The sequence below is a fragment of the Macaca mulatta genome, chromosome 7 (genome assembly GCF_049350105.2).
Source record: "Macaca mulatta isolate MMU2019108-1 chromosome 7, T2T-MMU8v2.0, whole genome shotgun sequence".
Classification (NCBI taxonomy): domain Eukaryota; kingdom Metazoa; phylum Chordata; class Mammalia; order Primates; family Cercopithecidae; genus Macaca; species Macaca mulatta.
The window spans coordinates 72,266,023-72,278,422 of record NC_133412.1 but is presented as its reverse complement, the minus strand read 5'-3'; the positions used below and the strand labels follow the sequence as shown (position 1 = coordinate 72,278,422).

At 46.4% G+C, this 12,400-nt stretch overlaps 1 protein-coding gene and 1 long non-coding RNA gene across 14 annotated transcripts in view; one reads left to right on the top strand and one right to left on the bottom strand.

The window, feature by feature from the left end:
* LOC106999260 (uncharacterized) overlaps positions 1 to 12,400 on the top strand; it is a 58,463-nt gene that overhangs the window by 27,449 nt on the left and 18,614 nt on the right. For 9 of the 13 annotated variants that reach the window (XR_013395864.1, XR_013395865.1, XR_013395866.1 and 6 more), the window contains exon 5: positions 11,069 to 11,225. The exons of the other annotated variants lie outside the window; for them this stretch is intronic. The gene's annotated coding sequence lies outside the window, so the exon portion shown is untranslated. The remainder of the gene's footprint in view (positions 1 to 11,068; positions 11,226 to 12,400) is intronic. 13 annotated transcript variants of the gene reach the window in all.
* Positions 2,994 to 12,240, bottom strand: LOC144330041 (uncharacterized). Its single transcript, XR_013395876.1, has 2 exons — positions 10,045 to 12,240; positions 2,994 to 8,337 (listed from the first exon to the last, which is right to left on the bottom strand). It is a non-coding gene; the product is annotated as an uncharacterized LOC144330041 (long non-coding RNA).

The window sequence follows — 12,400 nt, the reverse complement described above, 5'->3', positions numbered from 1 at the left end:
GCCTGTAGTGATCTCAGCTCACTACAGTCCCTCTGCCTCCCTGGCTTAATTGATCCTCCCACCTCAGCCTCCTGAGCAGCTGGGACTATAGGCGTGTACCACTACGCCCATCTAAATTTTGTATTTTTTGTCGAGACAGGGTTTTGCCATGTTGCCCAGGCTGATCTCAAACTTCTGAGCTCAAGAGATCTGCCTGCCTTGGTGCCCCAGTGTCCTGGGGTTACAAGCATAAACCACTGTATCCAACCTAGATTTCTTTGTGTCCTTAGCTTTCTGATGAGTTAAACATATCTTTTATTTTCTATTTAATCTGGCCTGTTGTTGTTGTTTGCTAGAGTGCAAGGTATATTCCCTTGTGACTTCATATCAGTAGTGAATTTCAGAAATAGGAGTTTATTTTTGTAATAAAAACATTTTTTTTTAGGTCAGGTGCAGTGGCTCATGCCTGTAATCCCAGCACTTTGGGAGGCCAAGGCAGGTGGATCACCTGAGATCAGGAGTTTGAGACCAGCCTGGCCAACATAATGAAACCCTGACTCTACTAAAAATACAAAAATTAGCCGGGTGTGGTGGTGGTCGCCTGTAATCCCAGCTAGTTGGGAGGCTGAGTCAGGAGAATCGCTGGAATCTGGGAGGCAGAGGCTGCAGTGAGCCGAGATCATGCCACTGCATTCCAGCCTAGGTGAGAGAGTGAGACTCCCTCTGAAAAAAATAGAAAAAAATATTTTTGAAATGGGTTTCACTGCCACACTGGCTGTGGAGTGCCATGACATGATCATAGTTCACTGCTGGCTTGACCTTCTGGACTCAAATGATCCTCCTGCCTCAGTCTCTTGAGTAGCTGGGACCACAGGCATGTGCCACCATGTCTGGCTAATTTTTGTATTTCTTTGTAGAGTTGGGGTCTGCCCTTTTCTCCCACTGCCATTTTCTCACTCAGATAGGGACACTGAGGTCTAGAGGAAAAGTCACCTGTCCAAGGTCACAAATCTAGGAGGGAACCCAGCTCCTATCATGCCACCAGGACACCTGTCTACTCAGTTTTAAATTTTTTGGAGATAGGATTTCGCTCTGTCAGCAGGCTGGAGTACAGTGGGTGAGATCACCGCTCACTGCAGCCTCAACCTCCTGGGCTCAAAGTGATCCTCCAACATTAGCCTGTTGAGTAGCTAGGACTACAGGCATGTGTCACCACCACGGCCAGCTATTTTTAAAGTTTTTTTGTAGAGACAGGTCTCACTATGTTGCTAACATGGTCTCAAACTCCTGGGCTCAAGTGATCCTTTTGCCTTGACTTCCCAACATGCTGGGATTACAGGCATGGGGCACTCCGCTCAGTCCCATGTTATATTTCTATGGGACAGCTCTGGTCTGGACTGTGCCACTCTCCCTGGACCTGGTCCCATAGGGCTGGTCGGCAGCTACCCTACTTCAACATGGCCACCTGCATCCTCAGTGCCACAGGAGCCCCCTGCCCCCATGAAGCAGTGCATGCACATTGTTGATCATGAGATGCATGGTGGTCTTGGGCATGAGACCAACCATGTGGTCACATACAGTCTTGTTGACAATGGCCATGTAGGAGTCCACCAGGTTCTGGGTGGTCTCCATTTGTTTGCACCAGCTGTGGGTCCATGGAATGCATGAAGCTGTCGGAGCCATTCTCCTTGGCCTTGTGGGCCTGCCATAGAGAACACAAGGGCATCAGGATGGCCAGGCCATGCAGCCAGGCTCCACGAATTCCCAGGATCTCAGCCCCTCCAAAATATCTGGAACATTGAGGCGCAGAGAGAAGTGACTGTACTGAACACACACCCAGCTCCCTACACGCTCTAGAGGGTTTCAGGTCTCTGCATTTCAGGACCCCAGACTCCCCTGATCAAGCCTCATCTTAGTTCTCACTCTAGTACCCAGAATTTGCCTCCATTTCCCAATCCAGAAATTAGAAAAGAACATCTCCAGGTCCCTTGCTTGAAGTCCTGGCCAGAGCTGGTGCCAGGCTGCAGACACCTGGCAGGAGGCAAGAGAAAGGCATACTCACTTTCTCCTTCTCCTGGGAGGCCCACGCACCAACATTGCTAATGCCACTGCCACTAGGCAGCACAGCCAAAGTAGACGCACACAGGAGAAGGGGAAGGGTTGAGTGAACCTGGGACACTGCACCCTAACTTTAATGTGTTGTTGAATTCAATTTGCTCATATTTTGTGGAGGATTTTTGCATCAATATTCATCAGTGATATTGGCCTGTAGTTCTCTGTTTTGGACGCATCTTTGGTGTTGGTATTAGGGTAACACTAGCCTTGTAGAATGAGTTTGGAATAGTTGGGTAAGGTCTCTAGTTTTGGAATAGCTTGAGTACGGTTGGTATGAGTTCTTTAAATGTTTAGTAGAATTCAGCAGTGAAGCACCAGGTCCCAGGCTTTTCTTTGCTGGGAGACTTTTTATTACGACTTCGATCTCAGTATTTGTTATTGGTCTATTCAGGTTTTGGATTTCATCATGGTTCAATCTTGCTAGGCTAGATGTGTCTAGAAATGTATCCATTTTTAGTAGGTTTTCCTATTTCTTTGCATATAGTTGCTTATAATAGCCAGTACTGATCCTTTGAATTTTTGCAGTATCAGTTGTAATGTTTCCATTTTCATATTTGATTTTATTCACTTGGGTCTGGGTCTTCTGTCTTCTTTTCTTAGTCTTAGTTAGGCTAAAAGTTTCTCAATGTTGTTAATCCTTTACAAAAACCAACTTTTCAATTCATTGATACTTTGCTTTCTTCATTTCATTTATTTTGCTCTGATCTTTATTATTTTTTTTCTTCTACTAATTTTGGGTTTTGGCTTGTTCTTGTTTTTCTATTTCTTTAAGGAGCATTGTTAGGTTTTTTATTTGATGCTTTTCTACTTTTTAAAAGTAGGTGTTTATAGCCATAAACTTCCCTCTTAGTCTTGCTTCTGTCATGTCCCATAGGTTTTGGCATGTTGTGTTTCCATTATCATTTGTTTTAAGAAATGTTTCAGTTTCCTTCTTAATTTCTTCATTGACCCCCCTGGTCATTCCAGAGCATATTATTTAATCTCCATGTGATTGTATAGTTTCCAACATTTCTCTTGTTACTAATTTCTAGTTTCATTCCATTGTGGTCAGAGAAGACATTTGATATTATTTTAATTTTTAAAAATTTTTAAAGACTTGTCGTTTGACCTAAGATATGGTCTATCCTTGAGAATGATCCATATGCTGAGGAAAAAAAAATGTGTATTCTGTAGCCCAAGGGAGAAGACACCTGCCCCCACTCTGCTGCAACACACAGCGCTCTGCTCAGGGATGGGGCAGTGATGTGCTGTTGTTATACAAGGGGTTCTGTCGGAGAGGGAACAGAAGTCTGTTCTGTAGTGTTTACCATTTTCCATGGTGCAAATGTTCCATGGCTCATGTCAAGCTGCCACCATCTTCTCAACCTGAGCTTGTTTGTACTCACCCTTGGGAAGGCTATCCAAGTATGTGAAAGGAGGTGGGTGTGGTGATCTAAAGTGTATCTTTATTAGATACACTCCAAGCCCAGTTATGCTATGGTTCTTGCAGACTCATAGAGGAGCTACTTGGTGGTCTCAGATAAGATCTGGAAGAATTCTCTGGGCTACCAGGCAGTAGAAACTCTTATTCCCTACCTGTAATTTCTCTCCAAAAAAATTGTCTATGTGTCTATCTGTCTGTCTCTCACACACACTCTCTCTCTCTCTCTCTCTCTCTCTCTCTCTCTCTCTCTCTCTCTCTCTGCTGAGTCATTCGGAGCTGGGCCACTTGGGCTGACAGAGCATCCCTATGGCCACCACCACTGGGACTGCACTGGGTCAGACCTAAAGCCAGCAAAGCACTGGGTCTCACTCAAGGCCCACTGTCAACACTATGTGGCTATTGCCTATGTTCACTCAAGGTCCTGGGGTTCTACAGTCAGTAGGTGGCAAAGCCAGTCAGGCTTGTGTCTTTCCCTTCAGGGCAACCAGTTCCCTCAGGCCCTGGTGCATCCAGAGATGCTGTGTAGGAGCCAGGGACTGGAGGCAAAAAGCTTAGAAACTTACCTGGTGCTTTATTCTACGGCAGCTGAGCTGACGCTGAAACCATGAGACAAAGTCCTTCCCACTCTGCCTTTCCCTTTCCACAGGCAGAGGAGCCTCGCCCTGTGACCACCACCACAGGCCCACAGGGGGTGCTGCCAGGCTACTGTTGATGTTTACTTAGGGCCCAAGGACTCTTAAGTCACTTGTGGTGAATGCTTCCAGGCCTGGGACTCACCCTTCAAGGCAGTGGGCTCCCCTCCAGCCCAGGGCAGGTCAAGAAATTCCGTCTAAGTGACAAGGCCTAAAATCAGTGACCACAGGAGCCTATTTGGTGCTCTGCCCCACTGTGGACAGGCAGGTACTTAAGCTGCAAGACAGAGTCCCTTTTACCTTTCCCTCTCCTTTTCTCAAGCAGAAGAGGTCTCTCACCATAGCCACCAAAGCTGGGAATGTGCTGGGTCCCACCTGAAGCCAGCATGTCTCAGAGCCTTTTTCCAGGCCCATAGCAGACTACCTGGGTACCACCGTTGGCTGTGCAGGGTGGTGCAAGCATTTGGACTTGGGAAGAGGGAGGAAAAGAACACGCACAGGAAGGTCACAGTGTAAGCAACAGTATGGAGGTGGGAAAGGTCAGCTCATGGATAGAAAAAGTTGATCCAATTTGGCAGGGCCCACAGGGAGATATGGTGCGGTGGTGAGAGGTGGGCCACGTCAGAAAGAACCTTGAATGCCAGGCTGAGGTGGGAGGCATTTCCTGTCGTATAGAAGGTGCCATGAGGTGGTGGGGAGGGTAACATGATGAAAGGATATTTGGGAGGATGGATCTGGCATCGGTGATGGGTAGGGGTAAGGAGTGAACAAAGCCAGAGGCTTTGTTCAGGCTTAGCTGTTTAAAGGCAGTTTCTACACTGAATTTCAATGTGGATCCAAGCATGCATGGGGTAGATGATTTGGAAAAGCAAAACCATTCCCTTCCCATTACAACACAGTTTCCCAGCTGAGCTCATCACCAGAGTCCTACAATGCAGACAGTCGAACTACCCCAAACTCTGTCCCTAGAAGCTGTGACCCAGAGGGAGTCCTTGTCCAACTGTAGCCCGAGGACACTGCAGCCTGAGCGGGACTGCACCTGTTCCCTCCCAGGAGCCTCATCTCTGTCTGGCCAGGCTTTCGCTTCAAATGTCCTCAACTTTGGCTTCAAAATCTGTTGGGTCAGATTCATGGGAGCTCTGGCCTCCTTTGGGTTAGGGATTTTTAAATAGTGTTTTCAAGCAGGCAGTAGATCAACTCTGCTTGCTTACTTCTGTGTGCATCTACTGTTCCCTGGCCCCAGATCTTCTTTTTCCTTGGTTTATCCTCTCATTGTGTTGCAGCACATCTTCCAGTAGCTTCCTGAGACAGAGTGAATGGAGGCCAAGCTTTCTGACCTTCACGTAGTTTAGAATGTTACTGTTCTACCCCAACTTCTGATTAATAGTTTGGCTGGATATAATGCTGTAATTTAAATGTAACTTCTCATCACATTGGGAAACATTGCTCTATTATTTTCTAGTTCCCAGTGTTGTTGGGAAGAAGTCGGTGCCATGTGGAGTCTTGGCTCTTTATATATGACCTGTCTTTTCTCTCTGGAAGATTTTAGGATTTTCTCTCTGTTCTTAGTTTTCTGAAATTTCCCAATTATGTGCCCTGTTGTAGATCCTCATTCACTGTGTTGGTCACTTGGTAGATTTTTTTGAACTAGAAAATCATGTCCTTCTATTACAAGAAGCCACCAGCAGGTTTGTCTGAGCTGAGTAATCACATTATTTTCTTCCAAGGACAAGAGGTATCAAGGCTCTGAGAACCTTACAAGTGGATGTGGGGAAAGGGTGCCTGAAGTGAATCCAACAAAACTGCTGCAGCACCCACTGAGCTCATGTCCTAGGGCCAGGCTCTGCCTGAGGGCAGTAGACATGGGTGAGACCCACTTCCTGCCCAGTCCCATGGTAGGGCTTAGGACACACATGGTCCAGGAGGCCCCCAGCCCTGGGCTACCTTTACGTGCACCTGCCTGCATGTAGCAATCAGTGAGCCACAGGACAACTTAGGGGAAAGGGCAGCTCCAGAGAGCAGGATAGGAGGGAGGTAAATAATCACGGAGTGGGGAGTGGCCTTGTTGGGAAGGGGCAAAGGCAGGACCATATGTTTTGTGTGTGTGTGTGTGTGTGTGTGTGTGTGTGTGTGTGATGTGTATTTTGGAAAATGGAGAGAACAATTTGCCCCTTTTCTGGCCACTGCACCCCGTTTTTCATGAAGTTTTTCTTCCCATCATGTACTGAGTGTCTCTGTCTCCTCTAAATTCATGTGTTGAAGCCCTAACCCTCTGCACGGCTGTATTTGGAGATGAGGCTTCTCAAGAAGTCATTAAGGTTAAATGAGGTCCTAAGGGTGGGGCCCTGATTCAGTAGCATTAGTGTCCTTATAAGACGAGACACTAGAGAGTGCAGTCACTCTCTGTCTGCACAAATACAAAGAAGAGGTTATGTGAGCACACAATATGACAACCAGCTACGGGACAAGAAAAGAGGCCTCAGAATGTAACCTACCTTGCTGGCACTTAGGTCTTGGATTTCCCAGCCTCCAGAACTGTGAGAAATAAGTGTTTGTGGTTTAAGCCACCCAGTCTGCGTTATTTTGGCATGGCAACGTGAACTAATACATCTCCCCACCCTACTTCAACCACATGACACTAGAGGGGTTGGCAGTTTTAGTGTCCCAGCTACCCAGCCAACCCAGATCACACCAAGCAGAAACTTTCTTCTGGAGTTTTCTGAATAGGAACTAATGGAGGGGAGCACCATCCTTTGTTGGGGGCAAAGCCAGGAAGATGGAAGTCTCGTGCTACCAACAGCCTGACTCCAACCTTGTGGGGAAAGTTTCTCTGAGAGCACAAAACTCATCTGCAGACTGAGGTGGAGACAGAGACAAGGGAAAGAGCCTGCAAATCCTGACTGCACTGGTGACTCTGAGACCAGGTATTCCTGAGGCCCAGCTGTTCCCTGCCCTGCACATGGCTAACTTACTGACCAATGAACTTCCCTTCTTGCCTAAGGCAACTCAAGTGAATTTTCTGTCACTCACCCCCAAAGAGCCCTGACTGCAATGGCAGGGCATGGCAGGGCTGGGCTGGCTGTGGTAGAGGACAGTGTGGGTGGAATCAGCTGTGACAGGCACACAGGAAGTGCAGTTATCAAGTGGACTCCATGAGATCTTCCTCCAGCCCCGACTGTGAGCAAAGCTAGGCTCATATGCTCAGTAGGTCAGAGTGAGCGATTTGGTCAGAGCTGCCATGCTCAGGGCCATCTTTCTATGAGTCAGACTCTTCAGCATCAAAGGCTTTGCCATCAGAGATAGTTTTAGTCATATCTTGGGTTCACTTTATCAATTGCTGTTCCCCTATTTTCAGGATCTTTACACTAGGCTGCCCCACGTGGGTGTTAGGAAGCCATAGGCATCCTGGCCAGAAGCCCAGACCACAAAAAGGACTTCCGCCAGCCTGCCCCGGGTTCCAGAGGGCAGGATCAAGGGGTGGTGGGAGGATCCCAGCCTGGGCAGTCATGACATGTCCACCACTCTTGATCTGTCTTCTGGAACTTTTCACCTCTCCAGTTTGGGTCCTGGTGGGGCACACATGGTAAAGACAATGAACGTCCATGTCTCCGACTAGTTTTCCCATCAGAAGTGGTCGTTGCACCAATCACCCTCCTCCACTAAAACTGGACAGACCAAGGGCCACTTTCCTAATGGATGGGTCTTCTTGGTCCATCTCATGCTCCCAACAGAGTTCCCTCCCTACGATGGGAATGTGCCATGCCAGGAGAGCCCTCTTGACCCAGCCTCCAGCCAAAGCCAGTCCCCCTGCCAAGCAGGCCCTAGAGTTACACTGGAGGGTGACAGGCCTCACCTGGAAACTTCTTGTTGAATATTGTCAGTTTCCCACACAAGTGCAGCTTGGCAGTTTAATTCAAATTAAAAACAGGAGACTGCTGCTTCAGTCTCGACTGCTTGAAAATTAGGCCGTGTAGAGCTTTTGTTTACTGGAAATTGTGGAGTCAGACATTGTGCAGATTGACCCAATAGCTACAGCAGATACACACATAGGGCGCCAACCAAGGACAAGTGTGCACACGCACACATACACACAGCAGAAAATCGAGAAATAAACTCTTTTAATTTTAGCTGTCATGGCAGTTTTGTGTCATTTCCCCAAAATATACAAATTTTATTTTATGATTTAGTCTATTTAGAATTACTTAAGGAAAAGGAGATGTGAGTGCAGTGGCTCATATCTATAATCCCAGAACTTTGGGAGGCTGAGGCAAGAGGATCACTTGAGCCTGGGAGTTTGAGACCAGTCTGGGTAACATGGTGAAATCCCATCCCTATACAAAAATATGAAAATTAGCCAGATGTGGTAGCATGTACCTGTGGTCCCAACTACCCAGGAGACTGAGGATCCCTTGGGCCAGGGAGGTGGAGGTTGCAGTGAGCTGAGATCACATCACTGCACTCCAGCCTGGGTGACAGAGTGAGATCCCATGTGAAAAACAAAGAAAGAGAAAGAGAAGAGAAAAGAAAAAGAAGAGAAAGGAAAAGAAATAAGAGAAGAGAAAAGAAAGGAGAAAAGAAAAGAGAGGAGAGAAGAGAAAAGAGGGGAGGGGAGGAGAGGGGAAAGGAGCAGTGGGATCTTGATATCTGGTATGGGGAAACTTAAGTGGATACATCTGAGAACTTCGAACCTCCAGTTTCCACTCAATGCTCTGGGCTAAAAGAAGTAGCTCCCTTTCCTTGCTAAGAGAAGGGCAGCTGTCCCTTGCCTGGAGACTAGGCAAAGAGCCTCCAACAAGGCCTTACAGCAGGATGAAGTGTGTCATCATTGCTGCCCCACATTGACACCAGGCTATGGTCATTCCTCATCATGGCCCAAGGTCACAAGCACAGTCTGGTCTGGGAGAATGATTTTTTGCCAAAAATGTTGCAATAGCTTCTGAGTGTGTACTGGCAGAATCTGGGAGAGGAGGTGGAGGACTGGACATAAGGATGTTGGACCATGGGGAGACTAAAGGCTGTATACATGAGAATACACTGAAGTGGGAGCACTCTCAGGATTTAATGGCTTGGCAAGGACACCTGGGGCTCTAACATGCTGCTGCAGTGGCTCCTTGAAATGTGGATGGAACAGTTGCTGCAGGGAATTAGGTGGAGATTATGGAACTGCATTTGCAAAGCATCAAAGAAGCCGGAAAGTACAGGGAGGTAGGAATGTTGGAATGGTTCGTTATATGCCAGCAGATTCGGAATCCCCCACTTGACTACGTGCCCTTGGAAACCTCACAGGAACTCCCCTCTCTAGGCTAACAAGGAAGGCACTAGTGAGAAGGGCACCTGAATCTTTCAGAGACTCAGGGCACTATCCTTTGTAGGCCAGGATTGACAAGAGGAGATGCTGCCGTGAGACCAGGCTTCGTGGTGTCAGTGGGAATGGTGGAAGGCCAGAACAGCAGATGCCAGGTGGTGGCACTTCACCATCATCAACAATGTGGATGTAATTAACTTAATTGGTAGGAAGGCTAGAGTGATAACCAGGATGCGTTGACCTCCAGGGATCTGTTGTATTGGGTAAAAACTGATGGCATTCCTGGGGAGAGTTATATAGGCAGTTGACTAGGGTATTTTGTTGTTTGGAGATAGGATCTTACTCTGTAGGCCAGTTTGGAATGCAGTGGCACAATCATCTCTCTCTGCAGCCTCAACCTCCTGGGCTCAAGTGATCCTCCCACCTCAGCGTCCCAAGTAGTTGGGATTACAGGCATGCACCACGATGCCTGGCTTTTTTTTTTTTTTAATTTTAGTGAAGATGCGGTCTTGCTATGTCGTCTAGACTGGTCTCAAACTTCTGAGCTCAAGCAATCCTCCTGCCTTGGCCTCCCAAATTGTTGGGATTACAGGTGTGAGCCCTAGGATATTTCCTGATTTGTATATTCAGGAAACAACAATAATAAGATCTGGCACGCAGAAGGCTGCAACAAAAAGTTACAATTTCCTACCCAGTTTTCAGACTGAGACAATTGAGACCTATAGCTCATTGATTGTAGGGGAGGCTGGGTATTCTTGGAAAAAGATCCTGCAACATTACTACATGGTATTCATTAATTATTCTCCAAAGGGATGTGGGGTCATTGATGAAAGTAACTGTAGCTGATGAAAAGGGAATACCCAGACTGTTTGAGGGCCGTTTATATAGGATTAGAGCTGACCCTGACCCCAGAAGACCCACAATGCCACGATGTCCCCTCTCCAAAAGACTGAGGACGTGTGAAGATTAGGTAATAAATGGATCCCTGGATTAAGAGGCTGCAGCCCCATCTGGTTGTCATTTATCTGTCCCTAAATATGCAATTGATATAAGTATGCTTAGAAGGTAACAGAGCTCTCACTTTACCCCCTGAGCTGTAGGTATGAGCCACTATAGTAGGAAGAGCCCGGGGGAAGTCTCTGAAACTCCTTCTTCCCACTTCCAGGAGCAATGCAGTATTCCAGGTGGAATCACAGAGATTTAGCACCTCCCTCAACTGTGACTGCCAGCTTATGATAGTATTCTTACATTTCCCCACCTGTCCCTTGTGCTATTCTCATCATCATTTTATTTCCACCCATCATAAATCCCACAATATGTTACTACGTTTGCCTCAATTATTTCTAGACATCAAAAAATGAGAAAATAGGATCTTTTCTATTTATCCATGTATTTATTATGTCAGTGGTCTTCATTCCTTTGTGTAGATCCAAATTTCTATCTGGTGTCATTTTTCTTCTGACCAAAGAATTGTTTTGAACATTTCTCAGAGTGCAGGCCTGCTGATGATTATCCTGGCTTTTCTTTGTGTGAAAAAGTCTACATTTTGTGTTCATTAAATTTTTTGAAAATGTTTTATTCCGTTTTTCTTTTTTTTTTTTTTTTTTTTTGTAGAGATGAGACCTCACTATGTTGATCAGGCTGGTCTTGAACTCCAGGCCTCAAGCAATCCTCCTGCCTCAGCCTCCTAAATTGCTGGAATGATTACAGGCATGAGCCACCACACCTAGCCTCACTGACTTCAACTGCTTTTAATCCCATATCTGCAGAGGTAACTATTTCATCTCTAGTCATTCTTTTTGTTTTATTTTGAGACAAGGTCTCACTGTGTTGCCCAGGCTGGAGTGCAGTGGTGCAATCACAGCTCACGGCAACCTTGACCTCCTGTGTTCAGGTGATCCTCCTGCCTCAGCCTCCTGAGTAGCTGGCACTACAGGTGTGTACCACCATGCCTGGCTATTTTTAAAAATTGTTTATAGAGCTAGGTCTCCCTCTGTGGCCCAGGCTGGTCTTGAACTCCTGGGCTCAAGCAATCCTTGCATCTAAGCCTCCCAAAGTGCTGGGATTACAGGCATGAGCCACTTCACCCAGCCAGTGTTTATTTTTTATTTTTATTTTTTTGGTCAATATATCTTCCATTTCTCTCTTCTCATCATGTTCAAACTTTTTAGCCTTCTTGAACATATGGAGCATATTTATAATATGTTTTTTAATATCCTTGTCTGCTAATTACATCATCTGTGTCATTTCTGGGCCTATTTCCATTGATTTATTTCTCTCCTGGTTATAGGCACAGTTTTACCTATGGGTTTTTTGTTTGTTTGTTTGTTTTTTGAGACAGGGTCTTACTCTGTCACTCAGGCTGGAGTGCAGTGGTGTGATCTCATCTCACTGCAATCTCTGTCGCCCTGGTTCAAGTGATTCTTGTGTCTCAGCCTCCCAAGTAGGTGGGACTACAGGTGTGCACCACCATGCCCGGCTAAGTTTTATATTTTTAGTAGAAACAGGATTTAGTCATGTTGGCCAGGCTGGCCTTGAACTCCTGACCTCAGGCTATCCACCCATTTCGGTCTCCTAAAGTGCTGGGATTACAGGTGTGAGCCACTGCACCTGGCTTTGAATCTTTTTTTATATGCTTATTGGCCATTTTTATTCTTGTGGGAAGTGCCTGTTTCTCCTTTGCCTATTTTCTGGCCAACCTCCAAAGTGACATTTCACTTAATTTTTATCCTGTTGATTGAAAGCATTTTAACTTAGTGATTTTAATGTAAACAGGAGCAGGACAGACTATAATTATCTAGATCTTGCTCTGTCACCCAGGCTGGAGTGTAGTGGCATGATCATAGCTACCGCAGCCTCGTACTCCTGAGCTGAAGCAATTTTCCTACCTCAGCCTGCCAAGCAGCTAGGACTACAGGTGTGTGCCACCACGCCCAGATAATTTTT